Source organism: Octodon degus, unplaced genomic scaffold, assembly GCF_000260255.1.
Source record: "Octodon degus isolate 3935 unplaced genomic scaffold, OctDeg1.0 scaffold00005, whole genome shotgun sequence".
Lineage (NCBI taxonomy): Eukaryota > Metazoa > Chordata > Mammalia > Rodentia > Octodontidae > Octodon > Octodon degus.
This window is the reverse complement of record NW_004524581.1, coordinates 97,592-122,502: the sequence shown is the minus strand read 5'-3', so window position 1 is coordinate 122,502 and position 24,911 is coordinate 97,592. Positions and strand designations below refer to the sequence as shown.

Below are 24,911 nucleotides of genomic sequence, written 5' to 3'. Positions count from 1 at the left end.
CCCTGTGCTTTGCCAAGCTTGTTCCAAGTAGGTGCTTTAGACCACTCAGCCATCTCCCCAGCCCCTCGGTGCACTCTTGAGTGGCGCTCCATAATACATGCCCTACTCGGGCAGCAAGTAAGGGTACCTCACTACAACAAATAAGGCCTGCATTAAAGAGTCAAGGTTGGTAATTATTTCTTTCCCAGGGTAAAAAAAAGGAACATAAGGGCCGGCCAGATAGCTCAGCGGATTAAAGCGGCTGCTTAGGCAAATGCAGGGGTCGGGGGTCGATCCCCGGTGTGCCGTGCCAGCTCCACCCCCGGAGTGCACTGAGACAGCAATTGAGGCTGGGGGTGGTGTCACGCACCTGTAATCCCAGCGCTTGGGAGGCTGAAAACAGGAGGATCACTACGAGTCTGAGCTGTGTAGTGACACCCTGTAGACCCTGTACTAAATACTAAATAAATAAATAAAAATTTTAAAAAGGAACATAAGCACTGCCTTAAACATTGTAAAGTTATTATGTAAGAAGCAGCAAATGCAATCTAGCTGGAAGGTTTTACAAAGCTCAACTGGAGGTATGGCGGGGCTAAGTTTCAGCTTATTTTAAGCATAAACTTGGTGACAAGTAGAGCCCTCTAAGATTGCAAGGCGTTGAGTCAAGGACGATGGAGTCCCTCATCACAGAAGTCTTGACATTTTGGTTGGTGACCTCTTGCACTGAGTGTGTGAATAGAGTAAGAACTGCATTTTAAGTTATACTCCATCAATCCCTGGAACCACACAAAAAAGAAATCAAATAAAAAAGAACGTTATACTCCAGGCTGAGGGGCAGTGACTGGGATGTAAAAAAAAAGGGGGCAAAATATCAATAGTGGCGATACAATACATAGATGTATTATTCTTTCAGCATTTCTATACATTTAAGTTTTTAAATAGTAGGTGGCTATAATCTTCAGCCATTTAAAGAAACACGAACAACATATTAAGATCAGAATTAAGGATAGTGAATGTTTTTCTTTGCCTTTTTAAGTTAATTTTATTCAGAAACAAATAGCAATGAGAAATGTTCAAAACAGGTTAGTAGGACATTTATAATAATTACTACCTTGCATATTGTTGTCTTCATAGTAGTTATCCATAGTACAAGATGCAGACATGATATCCTGTCCAAACACTATTAGTACAAATTTTTCTTCTCATTGAATTAAGAGAAAGCTATATATCTATCCTATTTTATATATACAGATACAAAATGGTCCTTCATTTATAGCCCCCTTTTTTGTTTAGTTTTGTTGGAGATGGGTATTCCATTGCTATTTATTTATTTATTTATTTATATTTTTTTGTTCTTGGTGCTGAGGACCAAACCCAGGGCTTCCAGCTTGCTAGGCAAGCATTCTACAGCTGAGCCAAATCTCCAGTGCCTCCATTGCCATTTAAATATTGTAAGTGTGTGAATTCAGCAAAATAATCCAATATAGTCCCGTAGTCCATAATAGTAGTGGATTACCTGTAGGATTGGCAATGTCAGAAGTTGTTAGGTGTTTTTTGTTTTTTGGTTTTTTTTTTTCTTTTCAGTTCAGGGGATTGAACTCAGGACCCTGTGCTTTGTCAGAAGCTGTTGACTTGAGCCTTTTACAGTTCAGCATATTAATATGGCTTTACTTTTTATACCTCATTTTTATACTTTTCTGCTGGATGGTTAAGACCAAGATAAAGCAAGACCTATATAACAAGAAATGTAACTTTTGTATCTGACAAGGTTAGTCAGGGATAGTGAATATTTCATCTGATAAAAATACATAATAATTCCTGGACTTTTTCTTTACCATATAGATACTTAGTCCTTTTCTATTAGTGATTGCTATGGACTGAATTGTACTCACCCAATTCATATGTTTGAGCCCTAATTCCCCATGTGAACAGATTTGGAGATAGGGTGTTTAGGAGGTAAGCAAGGCTAAATGAGGTCATCAGGATAGGTCCTTAATTTGATAGGATTGGTGGCATTACAAGAAGAAGCAAGTAGGGGTGGGGTGGGGAGAAAAAAATCATAGGCAAAGGATGGGGAGAAATAATTCTGTCATAATGAGAAGACAGTAAGAAGGCAGCCACTTGGAAACAAAGAAGAGTTCTCACAGAAGCAGTCTTGCTTCTTGAACTTGCTGGCTTCTAGAACTGTGGCAAAATATCTATGGCTTAAGCTACCCAATTTCATGATACTTTGTTATGGCAGCCCTGGCAGATCAAGACAGCAATCTTCTGGCAATTTCTAGCAATGCTGACATATTTCCTGTCTGACCAATGCTAGTTATATACTATGAGGAATATCCATATTCCTTAGTTTATTTACAGAAGCAGACAAAGCATTAATAGTGGCATGTTTGAATTAGTTTTCAAGTGTGCTACCCCACAAACATACAAGATAAAGTCAGTAATGACGAAACCAGTTATTGCAGGATCGACTCAAATGCCTCTTGTCCTACAGGGAAAATGTCTGAGAACAAGCTGCTCTATTATGTAAGAATGATCCAGGTAGGTGAACATTGATAAAGTCAAAATTAGAAGCCAGAAACTAGTTTAATACACATATTCATATCCAAGCAGATAGAGTTGAAATCTTCCTGTGGTGAAAATTCTATCATTCAAGGTTGTCAACAGAACTGATAACATCACAGGAAATGAAATTATTTTCTTGGTCTCTATGGGAACGGCACCATCACCCACACTCCCTCACAATGCCAGAACTGAGCAAAGCCATCAGACCCCTCTGACAGCACCTTTCAGCACCCTGACATCCCTTTTCTTGCTTCCTTATATTGCTGGGCACTTCCCTCCTGTGCTCATCAATATAAGTGGCCTATTTATCTTTCTGTTCCCTTATGTTTCTTGCAGCTTTGTCCCCACGTATAACGTATGTTAGGAGAATGAATGCAGATTCTGTCAGAAAACTTTTAATAAGAAAGTTGGTCTTTAACTTTACAGAACAGTGCCTCAGAAAGGGGAGATAGTAAGTGTGGTGCTCCTGGACCACAGCTCTATCCTTAATACAGTTGGGGTGTGTGTGTGTGTGTGTGTGTGTGTGTGTGTGTGTGTGTGTGCATGTGTCTGTATATGTGGACAGGTGTGTATGTTAACTAGCTCAGCGTCTTGCTTCTCTAAGCCATTGATCAGGCCTCTGAACTCCAAATCTTCCCTCCTCCTCCAGCCACCTCATCACTTACTTTTCACTTCTCAGACTCTGAAATTGTTTAACAGTACTCGATTCTAAGTGGCTGTTTCAAGCCAGGCGTGCTACGCATGTCTATAATGTTTGCATTCTGGGAGGCTGAGGCAAAAAGACAGCAAGTTTGGGCCCAATTTGGGCCATTTATTGACGTAGCAAGACCCTATCTCAAAATATGAATAAGAAAAGAGACTGGGGATGTAGCTTAGTTTAAATACTCTTGGTTCAATCTCCAGTAAAATAAATAAACACCTAATTCAGCTCTCACCTCTACTAGTAGAGAGAAGCACGCCTTATCTCTGAGCCCACTTCCCATTGTACCATCTTCGGTTCCCTTTCTGGATTTCCTACCCAGATCTCCATTTTCTATCATGGGGGAAGTTGTTGAGAGAAAGATAAGATCTGAGTGAAAAAATATGCCAAAGTCACTGTAAGATGGATGAGATGTAAAATTAGGGAGACTAAACAACAACATATCAAAGCTGGGGACCCCACTCTGCGATGGGGTTCACTAAGGTGTCCTTTTGCAATCAATCATGTGGAAGGGTAGGGAGGGGAGTGGGAGGGGACAGAGTGAAGTAGCCCTGTAATATAGTTGCAGGTCAAGCCTCTGTTGATCCTGTGAGGTATTCTGAAGACAGGATGAATGACCAGAGGTAACTTAATTCAGGCAAGAGATCCTAGCCTTCATCTCCCTTGTCCATCAGCCACTGCCTTTGGAGGCTGAGACAATTCCCCAAAAGAGCTTAATGAGAAGGCCACTGTTAGGAAAAGGAGAATAAATCCCAGGGATACTGAACTTTCCCTAGAGGAGAACAAGTTTGTTCTGAAAAGACATCTGGGTAGTGCCTTCCCTCCCCCTACTCTCCCCCAAGAAAGCACCTCTGCTCCCTCTGCTTTGTGTAGAATTTTTTAATCCTTCTAATCTGGAGCTTACTCCAAACTTCAATCTCAAACACTAGGATTAACCACTTTTGTGACAAGCCACCCTGGAAGAAGCCAGACAGACACAATGAACAGTAGAGGTAGAACTTGGAGAGTAGAGAGAAAAAGAGGGCCAAACTTGTTGGAAGGCACTGAAAAGCTAGGAGCAGGAGCTCCGGAGAGCTGCGCTGTGAAAAGCCAGGTTGGCAGACAGAGCCAACTTGGGCCAGGCGGAGACAAGAGCCTCCTGCAACCAGGAAATGATTGTTCCAGGAGTCAAGCGCCTAGGCATACCAACAACAATAATGATATTAAGAGGAATGAGAGAAAAATCGAGAAAATATGTGAACAGAAACCATTCTCCTAGCCACACAGGCTTAGGGGGTTCCCCAATTCTTATAAGAAAAAGGAAGAGACTATTTTATAGGTTTCCGTATTTCACAAATGGCTTCCTATGACAGATACTTGGCAAGGAGAAAAAGAAACATGTCAGAATATTCAGTTTATTTTGTATCAATTATGCTAAGTTGGGCATATTTTTCTCTCAACATCATTGGTAAGGGTAAAAATGGGCAATGCCTCTGGTTACTTTTGTGAAATCCAGCTAAAGACAGCTTCCACTATACTAATAACTCTTGTCTGGATAAGTCACTCACTAATTCTAAATCTATTTATTTATTTTCATTTGTGTATTTGATACAGGGTCTCACTATGCAGATTAGACTCATGGTGACCCTACTGTTTTCAGCCTCCCCAGCTCTGGGATTACAGGCTTGGGCCACAATGCCTGGTGCAGCATGCCAAACTGGGGATTAAACCCCAGTCCCTGTGCTTGCCAAAGCAGGTGTTTTGTCTACTGAGCTATCTTGCTGGCCTTTCACTCACTAATTCTAAAATCTAGAAGTTCAACTTTGTGGCCTCCCCATTACAGAGGAGCACAACATCAGGGCTTACTCCTGGAGTAGGCTATATGGCACATGAGCACAAGGTAAAGGTTCAGGGATGAAATCATCAGTAAAGATAATTTTAAAATGAATAAAGAAGTCAGAAAGCACAACATCAATGGATCTAAGCAAGGTCATCCTCCATAAAAGAATAAGAAAACAACTCAAATATTTGTCCCTTTGGGAGTGATCTTACTGGAAGGAAAACTTTTTAATATAATAATTTATGTTAACGCTTTAAAAGATATTTATTGTAAACTAAGCATGGTGTGCATGCCTATAATTTCAGCTACTCAGAAAGCTGAGGCACGATACCTGTTGATTTTTTGAAGGTAAGAGTTAATGTCTAAAATGTTTATTTTAGGGGGCCGGGGAGATAGCTCAGTGGAATAAGTGCTTGCCTGGCAAGCACGAGTTTCCTGAGTTCAATCCCTGATACTGCAAAAAATAAAAATAAAAATTTTACTTTGACCAACTCTATGTGTTAATATCTATAATATGAGCAACTTCATTGAGGACAGCAATGTGCAATACTACCGCGCTTGAATACCTTTCATATTCACCATAGAGGTAAGAACAGTAAGTCTTGTTCTCTTAAATGTGTATCACCTCTAATTTCATCTTTTATTTTTATATTCTCTTTAAAATAATTTAATAAATAAGGACAAGGAAAAAATAAGGTTAAGTGAAAGGAAGAGTTAATGTTTAATTGCTTGATCAATTTGGCATGCCTGTACCTGGTAATCTGAGCAACAAATCTGATGATAACTATATCATATAGCAACCATTGTTAACTTTCTATTATTGTTTTGAAATTCTCTACCATTTTTATTGTTCTATATTGCTTTGTTTTTGTCTTTGTTCTTGTTCTTTGTCATTGGGTTCCCCCACACACAAAAGAAAAAGAAAAAGTTGAGGCAAGGTGATCACAAATTCAAGATTAGGCTGGACAACTTTTAGTGAGACTTTGTCTCAAAATAAAAATAAAATAAAATAATTGGAGATGTAGCTAAATTATAGGGCACTTGCCTAGCATGTATGTGTCCAGTGCTGGAAAAAACAAACATATACTTTAGGGGTTGTGGTGGAAGGCTCAACTGCTAGCACCAACAGACAAAAAAGTCTTCTATACCAGGTGCTGTGTCATAAGTCCTAATGAGAGATTAGGGGACAAAACAGACCCATGCCACTATCTTCTTAGAGTTGCAGTCTAAGGGAGGGAATAGGCAAGAAAGTAAGAAGAGGAACAAAAAGTGTGCTGTTGAGGATGAGTACAGTACAGAAAACTAAAAAGGAAACAAGGAATGCCTAGGCAAGAGGAGGGACAGCCAGCGTCAAATATGTTGGCCCCACTGAGACAGTGGTGTTGCAGCAAAGCCTGCAGGAAGTAAAGCAATTGGCACTCCCTGTAGGAGCAGCGGGGAGGACGGCATCTGTGGACTGAGAGAAGCCAGGGGGCTCCCAGAGCAGCCTGAGTGGACTCTGTGCAGCGAAGAGGGGGTCTGATGGGGTTGAGAGACTCCTGGGAGGTCTGGGAGCATCCATCCGAAGGCGAAGAGTTCTCTGCTTGACACCTGTGTGCTGCAGACTTAGAACTTCCTGCTCTACAACATTGCTGGCAAGGCTGGTCCACCGAACAGTAGCACTAGCACATCCACATATTTGTTAAAAATACAGACTCTTAGCTCCTGCTCCTGAATCAAAATTTGGGTTTTTTGCAAGATTTTCAGGTGTAAAAAAATTTTAAAGCACTACTTTAGAAATTTGTAGACAAACAGAGACTTTGGCTTTGGATTAGAAATAGATAAGAAAAAAGGGAGATAGCTCAGTAGAATAAGCACTTGCTTGGCAAGCACAAAGCCCTGAGTTCAATCCCCAGTATTGCAAAAAACAAAAACAAAATAAGAAATCATTAGAGGCTTCTAAGCAGAGATATGTTAATAAGAGTATAAAGGAAACATGTAGTCAGCTATTGCAGCACAGTTTGTAATTCTAGGACTCTGGGAAACTGAGACAAGAAGACGGCAAGTTCAAGTCTAGCGTGGCCAGGTTAACAATTTAGGTTTGTGGCCTCTAAAAAGCAGTTGCTTATAGTATTCGAGAGTTGACAAGGCTGGCCAGATAGCTCAGTGGATTAAAGTGCTTGCTTAGGCAGACGCAGAGACTACGGTTCAATCCCCAGAGTGCCGTGCTGGCCCGGCATGCAGGACGTGCTGAGACAGCTACTGAGATTGAGGGTGGTGGTGCGAGTCTGTAATCCCAGTACATGGGAGACTGAAAACAGAAGAATCACTACGTCTGATCTGTGTAGTGAAACCCTGTAGACCTCGTACTAAATATATTTAAAGGGCTGGTGAGATGGCTCAGTGGTCTAAAGCACCTACTTAGAACAAGCTAAGCTAAGCACAGAGACCGCGGTTCAATCCCCCAGCACCACAAGCCAGCCAGCCCCGCCCCCTAGTGGGCTGAACTGCCCTCCCCCCCACACACAATAAATAAATAAATAAAAATTAAAAAAATAAAATCCTCTACAATCTCTTTTAAAAAATAAAAAAATAAATATATTTTTAAAAAAAAGAGTTGGTGAAAATAGTCACAGAACTGGGCGTGATGGCCCATGCCTATCATCTCAGCACTTGGGAGGCTGTAAACAGGTGGATCACTATGACTCCGATCTAGTAGTAAGACCCTGAACACCCTGTAGACCATTCCCTAAATACTGAAAAAAAGTCACAGAAATGTCCCCCAAACTTAGATTAGAAATGTTTCCCAAATGTAGATTCTAGCACATCAATTTAGATTGCTGAAATTAAGTACATGTGAAATATGATTAAATAGTGTTCAATTGTGTTTACTGTATGCAGACATTGTATGCAGGAGGCATAATTAAAAATACATTAATTTATAACTTTAATTACAGTAAGAAAAAACCAAGTTGCTATTAATCCCCTTCTCAATATTACCCCTTGCTTGAAATACATTTATTCTGTCATTCTTGCCACTTTTTTTCCCCTGTATTTTAGGGAAGGGTCTACAGGGTGTTTAGGGTCTCACTGCTAGATTGGACTCACCTGTTTATAGCCTCCCAAGAGCTGGGATCACAGGCACGTACCACCACACCCAGTCTCAATTGCCCTCTCAGCACGCCCCGGGGTCAGGGCTGCCACGGCAGGCCTGGGGATTGAACCTCCATCCCCTGCACGTTCTTGTAGGTGCTTTAATCTGCTGAGCTATTTGGCCGGCCCATCTTGCCGCTTTCTGAAGCCATTCTGTCAGTCCTCTTATATGAATCACTTTAGCTGCATTTTAGTGGCTACCCTAGTGTACTGAATGGATTCAAAACATTTATGTCATGATTATTTTGACTTTAGGGAAGAGCCAGAACTCACATTGCCAGACCCAGTGAATACGGTGGATGGGGACACACCAGCCTCGTGTGAGCCTATCTTTTCTTGTGGTGGCACTCAGCAGCAGATTTCACCTTACTCTGATACCTCACAAGGACACTCACAAAAGAGGGCTTCCATAAATGCTTCATAACGTGACAAAAACAATGGGGTAAGTGTGTTCTAAGCAGGAGAGGATGTTTTGAGGAACGTTAATGGCAATCTGTCTTTTACTGTAATAGTTCTTAAACATCTAATTATTCACTGCGTGTTTTGATCACTACACATACTGATACAACATATAATATAAATCTTCACAAATATTTTATGCAGATACTAATATTTATCATGGATGAGGAACTAAACAAACAACATGTGGGATACCGTCAGTGCAAAATTTCAAGAATGTTAAACCAGGTTACTAGTAGCACACAGCTAGACTCCCAGTTCTACGGCTAAAGCCCTGACAGAGACAAGAACCATTAAGGCCCTAGCACTTCTGATTTGTAGCTTACTCAAAATACCAGACAAAGCAGTCTCAAGGGCAATCACATTCTGACTGGCACGAAGGCATGAGAAGATGTTCTCACCTTAGGAAACAGTTGAATCAGGGAGAGTTTCACCACCTGTATTATTAGCCATACTTCCTGCTTCCTTTTTCATCAGCTGAGCACGAAGTCCAGGATAGGAACAGAAGACAAATTCCTGAGGCCTTAACCTGTTACCCACTTAAAAAAATGATTTGTGTTTTCTTCTGATGTAGTGAGGAACTTGAAAGTGGTTTTGCTAAAACTGTAATGCTTTACTTGGAACTACAAATGCCTGACTAAAAGGAATGTAACACTCAACCTTCATTTTGTAAAACTTTGGGCCAAGTCCCTTCCCAGATCTGCATCAAGGCATTCAAAGCACTCAAGACACGTCTGTAATAAAGGTTTTTTCATCCTGGTACCTTTTGCTTGAGAACTTCCATGCTATTTCTTTTAAGACTTTTGAGACTTTAATACTTTTGCCTAATATTTGCTTTATGCCTCTTATGACCTGAAATGTTCTGAAAATTCTTTGTTTATGAAGGAAATTAAGCAAACCTGCAAGGTCTATATGGGTAGGTGCAGGGGTGTTGTTGAAAGTTCCAAATCTCCTTTGAACCTCCTTGGACCCATCTGGCGACATTTCCTTTGGCAAGCCAGTGGCAGGAGATAAAGGAGGCATTGAGACTACAACCCTGGAATATGAGTTTTAAAAGACAACCCTGTAGACCATCACATACAGGACAGATGGACTATGACACTGACTCCTAATACTAATGTAAATGATCATCATGATTACTGGAAGAGGCTTGGAGACCAAAGTTAAGAAAATAAACAAGGCAAGAGAAAAGCCAATATTTTGTCTAAGAGCCAGAGCATTTCAGGTTCCCTCTGAAAGCACCCTGAAATTCTGGAAAGTCACACAACATCCTGGGTTGAGTATTTTCAAAACTCAGATGACCGTAATCAACCTAATCAACCAGTATGCATTTTATGAGAAAGAGGTTTATTAAAGTGGAGGTGTCCTCATGGTTTCAAAACTATGTTTCAAGACCATGACCCATCCTAGCAAATGCCACAAATGGCAGGAGGGAAACCTAGAGGAATTAAAAGACCCCAAGAATAACACACAAGGAAGCTTAACTGACTTTGGCAAAAATATATATACATGATTATGATTAATATGGATTTTACTTTGAGTTGGTTTTAAAACCCACCAGGAAAGTACAACAATAACAACACAACAACAACAACAAAATAACCAGTAATTAATAACAATATAAAACAAAAAAGTTAAGTTACATATACAAATGGCCTCCAAAGAGGTAACCAGTCACTACTGACAGTCTCTAGCCATACGTATAATATCTGAGGACCAGTGATATAGCTCAGTGGCGCAGCACCTGCCTGGCAAGCATGAGGTCTTGAGTTAGAATTATAGTACCTATAGCCATAAGAGTGTGATTTCAAATCCCACCAATGCTTCCAAAAATGTGCCCTTCAGCCTTTCAATATATTGCTACCATGTTATTTTATGGTTCTTTTGAGTTCCTCTCAGGTAAAGATTTAGTTTTTGGAATAGGTATGCTTATAGGACAAAAATGCCAGTATAAATATCCAAGCTACTAAGCTTTGTTACATTTGGGGTGTGAACTAATTCTCTCTTATCTACTTCAGACCTTCTATGTTTATATTATTTGGAGCAAGTCACTTCAAAAGGTCTTCAGACCTACAAAATAAAGGCCAGATTCTAGGTTATGAACCTTGCAGGAAGAATTTTAGTGGACACATGGAAACATAGATTATTATTATTATTATTATTATTATTTATATTTATATTTCTTGGGCATTGTTATAATTAAGATAAGAAATTAGGTTTCTTATTGATAAAAGAGAAAGGAGTCTGTATATTTTGTTTTCGTTTTTTGTTTTCAGAACCAGGGATTGAACTCAGGCCCTTATGCTTGCCAGGGAAGCACTTATTCTACTGAGCCATCTCCCTGGCCCCAAGTCTATATGTTTTATAGATCCGCCTATGTACTTGGGTTAACACCGCTGAACAAATAGCAGCTAATATTGAATATAAAAGGCTTATGTAAAACTCCTCATAGTTTTGTCTGACTTTCACAACTTTTTGAAGCCATTTTTAAACTTTTTTATTTCAAAGAAAAAAAAATCAATAAAAACAATGGTAGTAAATTTCAAAACAAGTTGGAGAGTAATATGCTTAGTACATTGCCTGTTGTCTTCAAAACAGTTGCACAAAAAAAAATTGCTCAGATTACAAGATACACACATGAAAAATTGATCAAACAATATGAGTACAAAGATTTTTTTTTTTTTTTTTTGGCGGAAAGGGGGATTAAACTCAGGCCCTTGTGCTTGCCAGGCAAGCGTTTATTCCACTGACCCATCTCCCAGGCCCCTATACTATATATTTTGAAGGAAAGGGGGATTAAACTCAGACGCTTGTGCTTGCCAGGCAAGCACTTATTCTACTGAGCTATCTCCCTCTTTTCTTTAAAAGTTATTTATTTATTTATTTATTTATTTACTTACTTACTTACTTACTTACTTACTTACTTATTTATTTATTTGGTACAGGGTCTTGCTATACAGTTCAGACTCATAGTGATCCTCCTGTCTCTGCCTCCCCAGTACTGGAATTACAGGCACACACCACTATTCCTGGTTTTAGGGGCCAGCACAGCATGTGGTACTGGAGACTGAACTTGGGTCCTTGCACTTGCCCAGCAAGTGCTTAGACCACTGAGCTATCTCTCCAGCCCCACAAACATTTCTTTTCAATGAACTAATAGAAATTAGTAGTATAATTTAACTATCATATATTTTTTTTCTCCCTTCCTTTCTTTTCTCCTTTTCCTGTCATAGTTTCTCTTTCCTTTTAAGCAGTTTCTTCCCTTTTCCCAGTATCTATTGTACATTTTGGATCCTACTCCTTCAACTTCTTACACTAGAGAGACAATATGATGTTTACACATGTGAATCTGATTTATTTCACTTATGACCATAGTCTCAAGTTGCATCCATTTACCTATACAAGTCTCAGGCTTATCCTTCCATATAGCAGAGTAGTACTTAATTATATACAAATACCGCATCTTTTTATCTATCCCTTGGTTGATGGGCATTTGGGTTGTTTTTCAAGATTTAGTTATTACTAACTGTGCTCTACATAAACATGGGTGCACATATACTGCTGTGGTATGATGTCCAAATCTGGGACAACATCCAAAAGAGAATAGCTGGGTTAGATGGAATCTCTAATCCTAGTTTTTGGAGGTATGGTCACACTGATTTCCATAGTGGTTGTACCAGGCTGTACTCCAGTGGAGAAGTGTTCTTTTTTCCCAATAGTCCTTCCATCATTTGTTCTTAGTTGATTTCTTGATAATACACGTTCTTTCAAGGATAAGATGTAATCTCAGTGTTGTTTTAATTTGCATATCTTGAAAGACTAATGAAGTTGAGAAATTTCTCATATACTTATTTGCCATTTGTATATCTTCACCTGAGAAGCACATATGTATCTCATATGGCTACTTTGGATTGGGTGTTTGAATCCTAGGGTCTGATTTTTTAAACTTTATTTATTTATTTATTCATTTGATACAGCATGCTGCTATAGAGTTCAGACTCATAGTGACCCTTCTGTCTCAGCTTTCCCAGTGCTAGGATTACTGGTGCGCACCAACACACCTGGTTCCGGGGCCAGCACAGCATGCAGTACCAGAGATCGAACTCAGGTTCTTGTGCTTGCCAGGCAGATGCTTAGACCACCTAGCCCATTGGGGACTAATTTTATTTTCAGTTCTTCATATGTTCTATGTATGTCCTTTGTCTGAGGGACAGTCGACTAAGCTTCTGTCCTAATTGGTAGATTTTCTTTCATTCTATTGGTGATTTCTTTTGATGTACAAAAACATTTGAATAAGATGTAACCCCAGGTGTTGATTCTTTGAAGTATTTCCCTTGCAGTTTGGGTTTTTTCATGAAGTCTCTGCCTAATATTTCTACTTCTGAGATTTCTACCTGTTTTCTCTTTCATGGATTTAGTGTCTGTTATGGTTTGTGTCTAGGTGTACTCTTAATGTTGTCATTGGGGCAGCTTCTAAGTTTGTGATTAACTCATGATCCAGTGCTGGAATTATAGGTGTGAATGCTACACTTTCCCTGGGGCAGATAATCTGCATACAAATGGAAGGAGGGAAAAGAGGCTAGCTAGCTGCAGCTGCTGCTGCCCCTTCCGTGGCTCTTTGCTGTCTGGTTCCACCCCCTCAGCCGCACTACCCCACCGTGAACAGCTGCCCTCTGCCATGTGTTGCTTCGCCTTGGAGCCAGCTGACTATGGACCAAAACTTCCACTAACTGTGAGCTAAATAAACATCTCTTTGCTTCCTTTTGGGTGTTGTGTATTTTGTCTCAGCAACAAGTGAAAAGAAACTGAGACAGTGTCTGTTTTAATATTTAGATCTTTGATCTATTTTGACTTTAATACATGGTGATGGAAACTAATCTAGTTTTAATCTCTCTTTTTAGACAGACAGGTTTTCTAGCGCATTTATTAAAGAGGCATCTTTCTTCCATCGAACATATTTGGCTCCTTTGTCCAAGATGAGATGGTGGAATGTTCTTGTAGTTGTGTGTGCATGTTCTAATCTGTTCCACTGATCCTCAGGTCTGCTTTTTTCCCCAGTACCATGATGACCTTATCACGGTAGCTTTGTAGTCTAACTTCAAGTCAAAGATTGTGATGTTTCCTGCTTTGCCTTTCTTGTCCAGGATTGCTTTTCCTACTGGAAGTCTTTTAGGATTAGAAGTAAATTTTATTTTATTTTATTATTTTATTCGTTCTTTTTTTTTTTTTTTTTGGTACTAGGGATTGAACTTGGGACCTCAGCAAGTAAATTTTATGAATGCTTTCCTTAGTTCTATGAGTTATGCTAATGGTATTTTTAAAAATCAGGATTGCATTAAATCTGTTTTAGGAGTATGACAATTTTCTTAATGTTTGTTTTTTCCTATCCTATCTTCGATACCATCTTTGTTTTGATATTTTATTTATTTATTTGGTAAAGGATCTCACTATGCAGTTTGGACTCACAGTGATTCTCCTTTCTCAGCTTCCCCTGTGCTGGGATTATAGGCATGTACCACCATGCCTTGTTCCCGTGAGGCATGCAGTACTAGGGATTGAACCTGGGTACTTGCAATTGCCAAGCAGGTGCTAAGAGAGCTTAGAGCTTGAAGAAGCTATCTCCCCAGCCCCTCTGATATCTTCTTCAATTTCCTTTTTAAGTATACTATAATTTTCGATGTGTAGATATTTTACTTTATTAGACTGATTTCTAAGTGTTTCACTTTTTTGGATGTTATTGAGAAGAATATGGTTTTCCTAAGTTTTCTGTCAATAAGTTTGTTGTGTACAGGAATGCTATTGATTTTTGAGTGTTGATTTTGTATCCAGCTGCAATACTGAGTTTGGTTCTTAAATCTAGAAGTCTTGTGAGGGAGTTTTTGATGTCTTCTATATAGAGTATCATGTTATCCACAAATAATGCTAATTTAACATCTTTCTTTTCTATCCTTATTCTTTTTTCTCTTCTTGCACTGGCTAATGTTTCCAGAAATACATTGAATAGGAGTGGAGACCCATACTAAAATTTTCAGTGTATACATCTTTTGCTTTCTTTATTAGACTGATTTTTAAGTATTTCAATTTTTTGGATGCTATTGTGAAAGGTATGGTTTCTCTAATTTCTTTCTCAGTAAGGTTTTGGTTTTTTTTTTTTTTTTTGCAGAACTGGGGATTGAATGCAGAGGCAAGCACTTATTCTACTGAGCTGTCTCCCTGGCCCTAAGTTTGTTGTTTTTGTACAGGAATGCTTGCATTTTTCTTGATTTTAGAGTGAAAGATTTCAGCTTTTGTCCATTTAGTATGATGTTGGCTATTGGTTTGTTATAAATGACTTTTATCAAATTGAGGTAAGGACCATCTATTCTGATTTTCTATAGGTTTGGTCATTTTATTATTATTCATGAATGAATGTAGCACACTGTCAAAAGCTTTTTCTGCATCTATTGAGATGATGATGTGATTTTGGTTTTGGTTTTGTTGATATGGTGTATTACATTTATGGATTTGCATGTATTGAACCATTTCTGCATTCCTGGGATGAATCCCACTTGGTCATGATGTATAATGTTCTTCGTGATTTGCTGTATTGTTTGCAGGCATTTTACTGAGGATTTTTGCATCTATGTTCATTAGGAAGATTGGCTTGTAGTTCCCTTTTTTGGTTGGTCCTTCTTTGGTTGGTATCAGAGTAATACTTGCCTTCAGAAATGAGTTTGGGAGAATTACTTTGCTTTTGATTTAACTGAAGAGTTTGAGAAGAGTTGGCATTAAATCTCTCCTCTCTCTCTCTCTCTCTCTCTCTCTCTCTCTCTCTCTCTCTCTCTGTCTCGTATAATTCAGCTGTGAATCTATCAATCTATCAGGACCTGGACTATTCTTTGTTGGTAGGGTTTTGTTATTATTATTATTACATTTTTTATACTTTCTTGATTCAGGTTTGGTAGTTTGTATGTATCTATGAATCTGTCCATTTCTTCTGTGTTTTCCATCAGGTGAAAGTGAAGATTTTGGAAATAGGTATTGATGATTTTCTGAATTTCTATAAGGTCTGCAGTGATTTTGCCCTTTTCATTTCTTATTGCATGAATTTGAGTCTTTTCTTTTTTTATGTATTTAGTTCAGGGTCTACAGGGTCTTACCATGTAGATCAGATGCATAGTAATTCTCCTGTTTTCAGCCTCCCAAATGCTGAGATTACAAGCACATGCCACCACGCCCAGTCTCGATCACCATCCAGCATGCCCCAGAGGTGAGGCCAGCATGGCATGCCAGGGATCAAACCTTGGCCACTGAGCTCTGCCTAAGCAGGTGCTTTAGTCCACTGAACTATCTGGCTGGCCCTTGAATTTGAGTTTTTTCTTTCCTTTTTTTCGTAAGGTTGACTAAAGGTTTCATAAGGTTTATCAATTTTATTTATTCGTTAAACAAACCCAACTCTTTAGAGATGGGGTGTGATGGCACATGCCTGTAATCCCAGCTCTTTAGGAGGCTGAAAACAAGAGAATAGCTATAAGTCTGATCTACATAGTGAGACTCTGTAGACCTTGTAGACCCTTACTAAAAATATACAAAAAAAAAGAACCAACTTTTTTGATTCATTAATTCTTTGCATTATTTTCTTAGTTTCAATTGCATTAATTTCTGCTCTGATATTTATAATTTCCTCCCTTATATAACCTTTGGGCCTGTTTTGCTCTTCATTTTAAAGAGTTTCAGGTGCAACATAAGGTTATTTATTTGCACTTGTTCTGTTGTCCTGATGTGAGGATTTACAGCTATAAATTTCCCTCTTAGAATTGCTTTTATTGTGTCCCACTGGTTTCAGTATTTTGTGTCTTCATTCTTGTTTAGTGTAGATATTATTTAATTTCTTCATCTGTGACCCACTGATTATTTATGAGGGTGTTATTTAAATTCTATGTGTTTATGGAGATTTTGCAGTTTCTTTTGCCATTAATTTCCAGTTTCATTGTACTAAGGTCAGAAAATATGCATGGGATAATTTCAATTCTTTTGCATTTACTTAAGCACATTCTTTGGGTAATATATATAGATAGCCTATTTTACAGAATATTAGAGCCATTATTTACTAATATCTTACTTTCAATTTTTGGTCCTTATTTTACATGGTTATAAAATTAAGCTGATGTGTAAATGACTTGTAATTTTCCTTGTTATCTTTTCCAGGCTATCAAAAATGATGGTTATATAGGGCTGGCCAGATAGCTCAATGGATTAAAGCGCCTACTTAGGTAGACTCAGGGACAAGGGTTCGATCCCCAGCATGTTGTGCCCACCCCATCAACAGGGCACACTGAGTGATTGAGACTGGGGCTGGTGGTACATGCCTATAATCCTAGTGCTTGGGAGGCTAAAAAACAGGAGGATCACTAGGAGTCTGATCTGTGTAGTGAGACCCTGTACTAAATACATACAAAAGATGGTATTCAGTCAATACAACCAATTTTCCTATATCTCCTTTAAATTAGAGTCAGACTTTTGATCCCTGGCCATGCAGAGTCAGCACACCCTCCCAGCCTGAAACAACCAAGAAAAGATGGACTTTCAAGGCCTGTCCAACTGTGAAGAGTAAGGGGGGTCAGTCTGGGGGAGACCAGAAGGATTGAGGTAGAATAAAAGAAATAAACAGAAAACAGACAAAGAAAATCATATATTTTTTGTTATTTTGAAATACAGTCTCTCTATACAGCCCCAGCTAACCACAGACTTGCAGTAATCTTCCTGCCTCAACTTCTCCATTCCTTCCTACAGGTACAGGGGTGCCACAACACATGACATTTTTTTAAAAAGACTGTGACTTCAGAACACCAAGTTATCTGCTCTGTACACTTTATTCTTTTTTTTATTTTGTTACAGATTATTTATTTTATAATAAAATTATTACAAAATTTACATTCCTTAGAATTGTATATTAGAGAAACAAGATAATAAAACTAACACAAACTTATATCTTTTTGATTAAACTTAATAATAAATTCTTTTTTTTAAGAACAAATAAAGCTTCATTTCATCTTATTTAACACCACTTATCAAGTCCTTCTGGCAAGAGTTATTTTAATCATTGCAGGTAAAACAAAATTGAAGAAAATTAAATAAGATATTTTTCTAGGATGAAACAATAAAAATCTAAAGGAATGATTACATGAGCCACACAGTTCCAATGCAATATCCTCTATAGGCCGATGTCCTGGAAACTCTAGTCAGGAAGTAGAATTCACTTTCTCCGAGGTTAGAGCAGCACCGATTATGGGGACGCGGAAACTGAGTCTGGAAGGCCAACTGAGTCACGCTGAGATGGATTTTTCTGTTCCAAGTGAGTGTTCCACTCACTGCAGGCATTGTACACTTTATTCTTGTTTATACTTTTTTTCTTCCAGGCCCATTAAACCCTAAATCCCTTAAGAACACTGTAAGCATATAAACAAGTATAGATGTAAAGCAAAGGGAAGAAACCTGACCTTAAGATAGTCAGAACAGGGGGGAAAAAGATAGTGAACAAGGTCAAAGATTCTAAGGAATGTTTAGGCATAATATCCTAGATCACCCATCTTAAAAATAAGTAAACAAAGAAGCAAACAGAAAAACAGAGTTGACTGGGCCCTGCCTTTCCTGTATAAAATAGGCTTAACTATCTTATTCCTCTTTAAGACTGAAGACCCCCAAATAACTTCCAAAATTTTCAAGGACATTCAGTTACCAGATCTTATGATGTTCAGTTCCAGAATCCCCCAGATAACTCTTGGAAGTCTCCAGTAATTTTCCTAGTCCTATATACTTATCTGGGTTCCAGAAAAAGGAGAGCTTTTTAAAACATCTCATAAGGAGATCACTTTTCTTTGAAAGAACAATTATCTCATGAAAACCAAATTGTCTCTTAAACCATAAGAGTTCCTCTAGAGCAATGAAGCCAGGACTGAGGTCATGATATACCAGACTTCAGTCTACCACCACATCCTATAAAACTGATGTTCATCTTTTTGTGAGCAGACCAGTCTCGTTTATCTCTTCAGATCTATGCTCTATATAGTTCCTCAAACTATCTTGTGGCTTTTGTTCATCAGAGGACTGGGTTAATCTCTGTCAAAGTTATGCCCCATCTCCATGTTATTTTCTCTTGTTTTTCACTTAAAGATTTTTTCTTGAAAATTTATGCTAGGGGCTGGGGAGATGGCTCAGTGGAATAAGCACTTCGCTGACAAGCACAAGGGCCTGAGTTCAATCCCTGGTTCCACAAAAAAAAAAAAAAGAAGAAGAAGAAGAAAATTTATGCTAAATGCCTCATTTAATTTCTGTTATTACATAAGCAAGGACCACACTACCTAATATCAATTGACAAATTTTGTCTTCTACACAACCAGTTTCTCAATCCTGTTGACTGCTATCCACAGCTCGCTGGTGAGGGCCTTCATGTACAGTTTCAGTTGTGTAAGAAACTGGGCCAACACTGTGACATTTTAGGTATGTCCTCATTTGCAAGATGTGCATCGTAAAATAAAAGAATCGATTTATACAACCAAGTCCAAGAGAGTTCATTTCATGTCTTTGCTCTACCCTTCTTATGGGTGTGCTAGTATAAGAAAAAGATCTTTCTTTCATTTCCCCTCTAAGACAAAGGTATAATTCCAAAGCTTACAGGCCATTGCACAATGCTATCAGTTTTTCTCCATCAAGTCTACCCAAAAAGAGAGAAAATAAATAACATTTTAAAGCTTCATTCTTCAGTCCTGAAAGTTTTTACAAATAAAACAACACATGTTGAGACAAATTATATGCTTTAAAATCTGTCAGTAATATCATTTATGCATAAAAAAGTACTCAGCAACTGTTACAGTGGCAATTCTTTAGTTGATGGTAGAAATAATGTGTGAATGTCTATGCTAATTTGAGGCAGTTTTCAAGTTTCACGACTATATTTTAAAAAGTTAAGAATAATTCAATAGGCACTGTTTGGAGGAGGCAGTTGTTGGTAGGCTTTCTTGTTATTTATTTTAATAGATCAGTGTGACTGAAATGCATTAAATGTTGAACATGATTAATATTTTATATGCTATATGTCATCATTATAAAGTTTATAGAACGTATTATTGATTGCCTTTTGGTTTTATAATTAAGGCTTGCTATCCAAGCGAATATCATTTGTTATTTCCTGCTGTCTTAGTTCAACAAGGATTGACTTAATTTCCATTATTCTCTCATCATTGGGACAAAATACATAAGACCCAAAATTAAGGAAGGAAAGGTTTATGTAGCTTACAGTTTGTGGAGGTTTCAGTCCATAATCAACTGGCTCCAAGGCAGAGTGGCACATGGCAGAGGGCAGCCATTCATGGTAGCAGAAAACAGCAAAACACCAAGAGCAAAAAGGGAGGAGCAGGGGAGAGCAAGACTATTTTCCTCCCTTATGTAACATTCAGGCTACCCACGCCAAGGCAGTTATAGCACTCACCCATAATTCTAGCATTGGATCATGGATAATCACAAACTCTAGAAGCCTGCCCCATGACTACATAAGGCTTTGAGGGGACAGCTCACCACAAATCATAACACCAGTCCTGTCAAACTTCTGTCAAACTAAAATATATTTATTAACTATTCTCGTTCCCATTTTAAAGAAAAATATTCACAAAATATTAAATTGGTCATAAATGTTAAATTGAACTTTCTTTTATAATTGAGTTATATAATACAGCCAGGGCTTCCAAGGAGAGAGTCAGTACTTTCATGGAGGTCTCAAAGCCTTGGTATTCCTCAAAGCCCAGACATTCCTTGGTATCACTACTTGACCATTCTCGGGGCCATGTTCATTGGTACAAGTGCCCCAACTCAAACTTCATCAGATTTCAAGAGTTAGTTAAAAGTATCTCCTGTCTTTAACAAGCTAATTTTACTGATAGGTAGAGAAAACTACTTAAATGAGCTTACATTCTGCTCTTTGTATTCATCACATTTCTCAAAATGGGCAATTTTGCATTTATATCCATGTTTCTAGGAATATGTAGTATTACTATGGTGCCCAGAACATAGTAGGCACTCAGTGAAGTATAAAACATGTGTGTGTTGGTGTGTGTGTACATACATACTAATATCTTAGTTACATGTAGAGTTGGTGGTCTAGAGTTGCATTTTGCTTCTGCATCTTGTTATTTTCTATTTTTAAAAGACTTTTTTAATGTGTTTAGTATAGGGTCTAAAGGATTTCACTATATAGATCAGACTCATAGTGATCTTCCTAGTTTTCAGTCTCCCAAGTGCTGAGATTACAGGCACGTGCCACCACACCCAATCTCATTCACCATCTCAGCACACCCTGAGAGCGGGGCTAGCATAGCAGGCTGGGGCATCAAACCCCTGGCCCCTGCATCTGCCTAAGCAGGTGCTTTAATCCACTGAGCTATCTGGCCAGCCCTAAAATTTTGTTTTCTTGTTGATGCTTGTATATTGCTTATAGTAGATAGCTTTATCACTGGTATCAAGGTCTCCCAAGGAAATGTCTATTCCTCAGACATGTCTTTTAGGTATAGATATTTCTTGGTTTTTGGGTCTGTCCCAAATTCCTACCTAATTATTAGGGATGAGAAATTGCTACTTTGGGGGGCCAGTGAGATGGCTTAGTACAATAAGTGCTTGCCTAGCAAGCACAAAGGCCTGAGTTCAACCCCCAGTTCTGCCAAGAAAAAAGAAATTGCTACCTATTTGGCCAAGCACACAGTCCTTTGGTATTGGACCATAGTAATGAGTATGACTGCAAACAATCACAGTGTTTTCCTACAGGAGAAAACAACTGACTACAACAGGTGTCATACCCTGACTAAAATAGCATAATTACCAATAACAATAGCATCAAGCACAGCCTAGAAACGAACTAACTGTGGAAACATAAATTTGGTACCTCAAATCATCAGAGCAAGATTTAGAGTTATATAACAAAGTCCAACATAAAACAGAAACTTGCATGCAATGAGTTTCCACTTCATAGCACAATTTTCTCCTGTGAGGGAGAATTTAAGAGAAATAGGGGTAAAAAAATTGAAAAATATATAAAGAAAAAGATAGTAGAAGCAAGTCTGAATGATAAAGGATGAGCATTCATGCTTTTGGAAACCAGAAAGGACAAGAAAGAAAAAAAATGAGGAAGAAAGTAAAAGACTATCAAAGTAAAGCAGAAAAATTAGAGGAGCCAGGTGTAGAGGTATACACCTGTAATATGAGCACTGGGAGGCTGAGGCAAGAAGATTACTGCACGTTCCAGGCCAGCCTGGGCTGCATAGTGAATTTAGGATAGCCTGAGCTACATAGTGAGAACCTACCTCAAAAAATAAATAAAAACTAGAGGAAATGCTTACACACATTAAAAAAAAATCAAAAACTCATAAAGGACAGTTAAGGAAAATGAGAAAAACAAAATAAAACAGAAACAAACAATAAAGATAAAAACCTAAGCCACAACAACAATTAAAAAAAAAAACCCAAACCACTGATATTTCTCTGGGTCCACAGTTCTGAGTGTCTACGCTGGACCCAAATCCATGCTGAACAGCCCCACAAATCTGCAGTAGGATCAGCGCTTGGTGCTTGGCTGATCTTGGCCTCAGATGTCGGGGCTGGGGCCAGAGTCTTCAGGTAGCAATCTGGATCTCCCTGGGCGGCACACCCACATGTCCTTGCCCTGTATGTCTCTCTCTCCCAGTTGCTGTGGTGCCCTTCCTGCCACTGGGAAAACATCCAAAGGTTGCTCCTGAGTCTGTAAACACTCTGTGGGAATCTGACTTTTAAAAGAACATCATGATTGGTAAAAGAGGAGTTCCCTGGCCATGTTTTATATTTTACAGTGTTTACTATCCAGATAAAGTTATGAGAGTACACCTACTACTTCCACTTTAATATGGGTGTAACCAGCCTTCTGGGTGTTCAACCGCTGAGGCATGGAGACCAAAGCTAAAAAGTATTTGCATAGACTCATTATCACCTTTCCTTGTGTATCTGCTTTTGAGGGAAAAAAATGTATTCAGATTTTTGGAATTTTATAAAATAATGATCCAAAATATTTATTAAAGAATTACTATGTGCTCAGCACCATAATACATGCAAACAATCTCATGTAATCTTCACAATCACTCTGTGAAGTTAATGTTAGGCTTCCCACTCTACAAAAGAGAAAATGAATGTCCAGGGAAGTGATATGACTCTTGAGGCTGCGCTACTAGTAAGTGGAGGACTCCGAATTGAAGCTACAATTCACCTAGTTCAAAATTTCAACTACTAGGCTAGGTATGGTGGCACATGCCTGTAATCTTAGCATTCTGGGAGGCCGAGGCAGAAGGACTGTAAGTTGAAGCCCAACCTGGCCAATCTGGTAATAAAGCAATGCCTTGTCTCAAAAAATAAAAAAAAGGAGTGGTGGCTTACTAGGAAGACCCTGTGTTCCATCCCTAGCACCACCAAAAACAATCAGTTACTATGAAGGATCCCTAATACATGACAGAAGCTAAAAAGTAAGATACCACTACCCTGCAGGAGAAAATACTACTCAGTGTTGTGAGTAGAATTGCCACTAGGAACCCAAAACATACATGTAATATTGGCTATTTTGGGACATTTACTTCCTTTATTTTCACTGACAGGTGAAACATTACTGGCACCAGTAATGACTGGCACTAGACATTACTCCATTGGGCAAATGTTCCACTGAGTGCTCCAATGTGACAGAAAATAGTTTGGCCGCTGGAAAGTGAAAAGTAAAACAAGCACAGCTCTCACATTCATACAGCCTACGCGTCCTCTTGAAATCAAGTTCCTGGTAATATGCATCCACAGAGTTTAAAATGCTCACAATCTGTAGGCAAGACTCTCATTTCTAAAAATGAGAGTAATCTGAAGTGCACACTGTGCGGAGAGATGCTTATCATAGTGTTATTTATAATGATGAAAAATTTTAAACAAGTGATATGTAGTAGGAGAAAAATAATTATGTAATTTAGATGCATTGTTACATTGGCATAAAACAGATTCATATTGTTCTTGAGTTCTTATTTTATGAACAAATGTTTACATTATGATGTTAAATGATTGCCGGGGAGATGGCTTAGTAGAATAAGTGCTTGCCTGGCAAGCACAAGGGCCTGAATTCAATCCCTGGTTCTGAAAGAAAATTTAAAAATTAAAAATAAAAATAAATAAATACTCTACAGTACATAAATAACATATACAGGACATTATTTACATATATTAGATTAATGAAATAAAATTAACCTTTTACAATTAACCACTAGGAAGAATGTATGCAATGTGTTAATTATTGAAACTGTCCTACCAATTTGATTTGAAACTGTTTCATTGCTATTTGTTTATCAATAAAACTATGGGGAAAAAAACAGAAAAGAGATTTTAAAAAATAAAATAAAATAAAATTAACCTTTTAAAGGTCAAAGGGCTGGGGAGATGGCTCAGTGGAATAAGTGCTTGCCAGTCAAGCACAGGGGCCTGAGTTCAATCCCCGGTTCTGAAAAAAAAAAAAAGACAAATAAAGGTCAAAAGAATCAGGTATCACTAATTTTAGAATGGAAAAAAAGCCCAAAGCAAATAAGCTGAATTATCGATGGTGAATTTTTAAATTTTAATTTTAGTTTATCAGTACATAGTGTTTACATCCCTCATGGGAACCTAGTAAATGTATAGAACACATCTTTTTTTTTTTTTTTTTCCGGAATTGAGGATTGAACTCAGGCCCTTGCCCTTGCTAGGCAAGCACTTATTCTACTGAGCCATCTCCCCAGCCCCTAGAACACATCTTAATTTGTTTTTATCCCCTTCTTTTATTTCTCCCTCAAACTTCCCCTTGATTTCTTTCCTTTTTTCTGTACTTGTTTGTAGCACATGATGTTTACATTTCTAGTGTGGAGCTGGCACATGCACATAACACTTCCAACTCCTTTTTTTAGCTGACTTTTTATTGGTACATGCTTGCAATCACAGTTTACAATCATCTTGGGAGTGGTTACAGGTATGTGTTAGAGCTTGCTTTGGGTTGTTGTTTAATCCCATTCCCTCCCACTTCCTCCTTGCCCACTGCCTCCTCTATTCCCTTCTTCATTCTTGGTGATTTTCTTTGTCTTAGCTCATGTTAGAGCATTGAGTATTTACAGTAATTAGGTTGTCAGGTTCCTGCTATGCCATTTCTTTATCCTTCTCTCCTCTCCTCTCCTCTCCCCTCCCCTCTCCTCTCCTCTCCTCTCCTCT

The 24,911-nt window shown here is 38.4% G+C and overlaps 1 pseudogene; it reads right to left on the bottom strand.

Moving 5' to 3' along the window:
• Window positions 1–24,911, bottom strand: part of LOC101560378 — a 42,544-nt pseudogene that overhangs the window by 2,342 nt on the left and 15,291 nt on the right.